We start from the raw sequence: 6,000 nt of genomic DNA, 5'->3' as shown, positions 1-6,000 counted from the left end.
CGATCTCGGCTCACTGCAACCTCTGCCTCCTGGGTTCATGCCATTCTCCTGCCTCAGCCTCCCGAGTAGCTGGAACTACAGGTGCCCGCTACCACATCTGGCTAATTTTTTATATTTTTAGTAGCGACAAGGTTTCACCGTGACCAGATGGTCTCAATCTCCTGACCTCGTGATCTGCCTCCCAAAGTGCTGGGATCACAGGCGTGACCCACCGTGCCTGGCTTCAGAAATTCAATTTTTTCTTCTCCTTAAACATTTCTGATTCTCAAGAGAGAATATCTACTCTGAATTATTTATTTATTGGTTTTTGTTTTGAGTTCCTTATATGCCTAAAATTCAGAAAGATGTTCTTTGAAACCAGCGAGAACAAAGACACAACATACCAGAATCTCTGGGACACATTTAAAGCAGTATGTAGAGGGAAATTTATAGGACTAGATGCCCACAAGAGAAAGCAGGAAAGATCTAAAATCGACACCCTAACAACAAAATTAAAAGAACTAGAGAAACAAGAACAAACAAATTCAAAAGCTAGCAGAAGATAAGAAATAACTAAGATCAGAGCAGAACTGAAGGAGATTGAGACATGAAAAACCCTTCAAAACATCAATGAATCTAGGAGCAGGTTTTTTGAAAAGATCAACAAAATAGATAGACTCACTAGCCAGACTAATAAAGAAGAAAAGAGAGAAGAATCAAATAGATGCAATAAAAATTGATAAAGGGGATATCACTATTGATCCCACAGAAATACAAACTACCATCAGAGAATACTATAAACACCTCTACACAAATAAACTAGAAAATCCGGAAGAAATGGATGAATTCCTGGATGCATACACCCTTGCAAGTCTAAACCAGGAAGTCAAATCCCTGAATAGACCAATAACAGGCTCTGAAATTGAGGCAGTAATTAATAGCCTGCCAACCAAAAATAAATTCCAGAACCAGATGGATTCAGAGCTGAATTCCACCAGAGTTACAAAGAGTAGCTGGTACCATTCCTTCTGAAACTATTTCAAACAATAGAAAAAGAGGGAATCCTCCCTAACTCATTTTATGAGGCCAGCATCATCCTGATACCAAAACCTTGCAGAGACACAACAAAAAAAGAAAACTTCAGGCCAATATCCCTGATGAACATCAATGCGAAAATCCTCAATAAAATACTGGCAAACTGAATCCAGCAGCACATTAAAAAGCTTATCCACCACGATCAAGTCGATTTCATCCCTGGGATGCAAGGCTGGTTCAACATACCCAAATCAATAAGTGTAATCCATCACATAGACAGAACCAATGACAAAAACCACATGATTACCTCAATAGATGCAGAAAAGGTCTTCAACAAAATTCAAAACCCCTTTATGCTAAAAACTCTCAATAAACTAGGTATCGATGAAATGTATCTCAAAATAATAAGAACTATTTATGACAAATCCACAGCCAATATCATACTGAATGGGCAAAAACTGGAAGTATTCCCTTTGAAAACAGGCACAAGACAAGGATGTCCTCTCTCAACACTCCTATTCAACATAGTATTGGACGTTCTGGCCTGGGCAATTAGGCGAGAGAAAGAAAATAAAGGGCATTCAAATAGGAAAAGAGGAAGTCAATTGTCTCTGTTTGCAGATGACATGATCGTATATTTAGAAAATCCCATCGTCTCAGCCCAAAATCTCCTTAAACTGATAAACAACTTCAGCAAAGTCTCAGAATACAAAATCAATGTGCAAAAATCACAAGCATTTCTATACACCAGAAACAGACAAATAGAAAGCTAAATCATGAATGAACTCTCATTCACAATTGCTATTAAGAGAATAAAATACCTAGGAATACAACTTAGAAGAGATGTGAAGGACCTCTTCAAGGAGAACTACAAACCACTGTTCAAGGAAATAAGAGAGGACATAAACAAATGGAAAAACATTCCATGCTCATGGATACAAAGAATCAATATCATGAAAATGGCCATACTTCCCAAAGTAATTTATAGATTTAATGCTGTCCCCATCAAACTACCACTGACTTACTTCACAGAATTGGAAAAAACTACTTTAAACTTCATATAGAACTAAAAAAAAGAGCCCACAAAGCCAAGACAATCCTAAGCAAAAAGAACAAAGCTGGAGGCATCATGCTACCTGATTTCAAACTATACTACAAAGTTACAGTAACCAAAACAGCATGGTACTGTTACCAATACACACATATATGTATATATATACCAATGGAACAGAATAGAGACCTCAGAAATAACCCCACACATCTACAACCATCTGGTCTTTGACAAACCTGACACAAACAAGCAATGGAGAAAGTATTCCCTATCTAATAAATGGTGTTGGGAAAACTGGCTAGCCATATGCAGAAAACTGAAACTGGACCCCTTCCTTACACCTTATACAAAAATTAACTCAAGAAGGATTAAAGACTTAAATGTAAGCCCTAAAACCATAAAAGTCCTAGAAGGAAGATAGAGCTCAAGACATTCCTAAAGTCAAGTTATGCAACCCTTAGTGCTCCTGGGAACCCTGCTTGTATTTGTCTGTAATGTCAAGCCCAAGGATTCCCTGGTGACAGGGTAGCCCACAATGTTCCTTGGCTGCTTTGTGTTTCCACTTTCCTCTGGTTCAGTACAGATCACCTTTGTTTACGTGAAGCAAAGTGGTTCTGAAATAGGGAGGAAGAGAAAAATCTTCCTTCTTATCTCTTCTCACTTCCACAGTCCCATCGTTTTAGCTTTACTGGCTTCTATGGTCTGAATGTGTTCTCTAAAATTCACATGTTGGAACTTAATTGCCCATTTAATAATATTAATAGGTGGGGTCTTTAGGAGGTGATTAATTCATGAGGGCTGTCCTCATGAATGAAACTAATGTCCTTATAAAAGGATTTAAGGGAACTGGCTAGGTCCCTTTTTTGCTTTCTATTCCTTCTGCCATGTGAAGACAGTGTTCAAGGCGCCATCTTGGAAGCAGAGACCAGGCTCTCACCAAACACTGAACCTGCCTTGATCTTGGAATTCCCAGCCTCCAGAACTGTGAGAAATAAATTTCTGTTGTTTATAAATACCTAGTCTCAGATATGTTGTTGTAGAAGCATGAATGAGCTGAGAAGTTGGTACTGAGAAGTGGAGTGTCATCATAATAAATACCTAAAAATATGGAAGCAGTTTTGGAGCTAGGTAATGGGTAAAGGTTATTCTGATGAGGGCTTGGAAGAAGAGGAGGGCTGTAGGGAGAGTCCAAATTTTCTTAGAGATTACATACAGAATGGTCATAGAAATATGGATAGCAAAGGCAATTATGATGAAGTCTTAGAAAGAAATCAGAAAAAAAAAGTGTTAGAAATTGGAGAGAAGATTATCTTTGTTATAAAGTAGCAAAGAACCTGGCTGTTCTTTATGTCTTATTATTTTGTGGGAAGCAGAACTTGACAGAGGTGAACTGGCATATTTGGTAAAAGAAATTTCTAAGCAAGGGTTCAGGATGTTGCATGGCTTCTCTTGACGGCTTATAGTAGAATGTGAGAAGGAAAAAGTGAATTAAATATGGAATTTATAATTAAAAGAGAAGCAAGTAAAAAGTTGGAGAATTTTCAGCCTGTGAAAAATGAGCAAGTGTGTTTTGGAGAGAACACCAAAGGAGTGGCCATACAAACGTTTGATAAGGAGATTAGTATGGATAGAACTAATCTAGATGCTATTTATCAAGACAGTAGAGGAATGATCCCAAACACATTTCAGAGATCTCCAAAATTGTCACTCCCATCACAGGCCCAGAGTGCCAGGGTCTTGAGAGAAAAATGATTTCGAGGGATGGGTCCAAGGCTCCTGTGGGATTTTGGACTCACTTCCCAGGTCTGCCTCAAGTTTCTGCCCCATGCATTCTGTTGCAGCACTCCTTAGCCATCCCAACTGTTACTTGAGTAAATGCAGGTGTGGCTGAGGCCACCATGCTGGAGGAAGTGGTAAATCTTGGCAGTGTTCCAGTGGTGTCAACTCCATAGGTGCAGAGAGTGCATAGACTATGAAGACATGCTAACGTCACCTAGATTTCAAGAGATGCCTCAGAGAGCCTCAGGGCCCAGGTACAGAACAGCCACAGGGGTGAGGCCACTGCAGAGAACACCAGATAGGGCAATGTTCAACAAAACCATGGGGTGGTGGCAACCACAGAGAACCGCAATTATGGTAATGCTTAGTGAAGCCATGAGTACAGGAGCACCCCTTCAATCACAGACCTCCACCAGTGTGCAACACTAGCCTGGGAGAGCCACAGACATGTGACTCCAACTCAAATGAGAGGTGCCACATCAGCTATGCTCAGCAGAGCTATGAGACCAGGACTGATGGAAGCCTTGGGGGGCCCAACTGTGCCTCAGTGTGTTCAGCAAGTGGGACATGCAGACAAAGAAGGTTATTCTGAAGCTTCCAGGTTTGATGTTGTTTGCCTTGTGGGGTTTTGGACTTTCTGGGAGCTGTTGCTCTTTTCTTCTTGCCTATTTCTCTCTTTTGGAACGGGAATGTCTATATTATGCCTATCCCACCATTGTATTTTGGAAGCACATGACTTGTTTAATTTCACAGGCTCATAGCTGAAGGGAAAATTTGCCTCAGAATGAATCATACCTTGATTCTCACCCGTATCTGATTTAGGTGATATTTAGATATGACCCTGAAGTTCAGACTTTTGAGTTGGTGATGGGGTGAATTAAGACTTTTGAAGTTATTATGATGGAATAATTACATTTTATATATGAGAAGTACATAAACTTTGGGGATCAGAGGTGAAGTGCTGTGTCTGAATGTGTTCTCTAAAATTCACATGTTGAAAATTAATTGCCAATGTGATAGTATTAAGAGACTGGGCCGTTAGGACATGATTGAGTCATGAGGGCAGAGCCCTCATAAATAAAATTAGAGACCTTATAAAAGGGCTGGAGGAAACTAGCTAGGCCCCTTTGGCCTCTCTTGTTTCCACCATGTGATGACACAGTGTCTATCACCTCTAGAAGAAGAAACAATAAGGTGCCTTCTTGGAAGAAGGGGCCCTTACCAGACACTGAATCTCCTGGTGCCTTGATCCTGGGCTTCTCAGCCTTCAGAGCTGTGAGAAAAAAATTTATGTTGTTTGTAAATTGCCTAGTCTGAAGTATTTTGGGATAGCAGCACAAAAGAACTAAGACATTGGATTAGTACCCAACCATTTTCCCTAGGCCACATTCATGTCACTTTGGCAGGAAGCTGTGTTTAGACAGGCATGCACCCTCCATCCAACTTTTTGATGAGAACTGGCTTTGCCCATAAAACTGCGGTAAAGATGGGGACTTTCTGATGTAGACTCCTTTCCTTGAGGTAAGGTTTGTCTCAGAGCTCTTCAAACCTATGTAAACAAACAGATGTAAATCTATGAATGGAAGTGCAACACTTGGCTCTGCAACAGTCAAGTTCCAAAAGCCAATGTATACATTGAAGAAATGGTGAGCCTCACACCCTCACCCACACAATCTATCCTGTTGCAGGAGAAGAGGGGCATCCATTTAGAGCAGAGAAAGTTGAAATACAATGGTATGTAAGAAAAACAAGAAGCAGTGCAGTGTTTTTGCATAGTAAAGTGTATGACAGGGTGAAACTGGACAACTAGGTAGGAACCAGGTGACAGAAGGCCTCCTATAATATGTGAAGACATCTGAACTTTATTCTCAATACAGAGCCATTAAACAGAGAGTATATAGTCAGGTTTATATGTTAGCTAGTCTCTCCAGCTACAATGTAGATTATTGTACAGATTATTGTAGGAGAACATAAATAGTACATTCTAGTCAGGATAATTTATAGCACAAAGATATATTCATGACCTGAATTAGTGCCATAACAGCTGGGATAGTTTTTCTGGAAATGAAATAACAGGATTGAGAAATATTTAGTATATAAAACAAGCATCATGTACTGAATGATCAGATGGGTGGGAGAGATGTTAGTGAAGGAAA

This window comes from Mandrillus leucophaeus, unplaced genomic scaffold, assembly GCF_000951045.1.
Source record: "Mandrillus leucophaeus isolate KB7577 unplaced genomic scaffold, Mleu.le_1.0 Scaffold191, whole genome shotgun sequence".
In the NCBI taxonomy this organism is placed as follows: Eukaryota; Metazoa; Chordata; class Mammalia; order Primates; family Cercopithecidae; genus Mandrillus; species Mandrillus leucophaeus.
The sequence above is the reverse complement of the archived record's forward strand: the minus strand, read 5'-3'. Positions refer to the sequence as shown.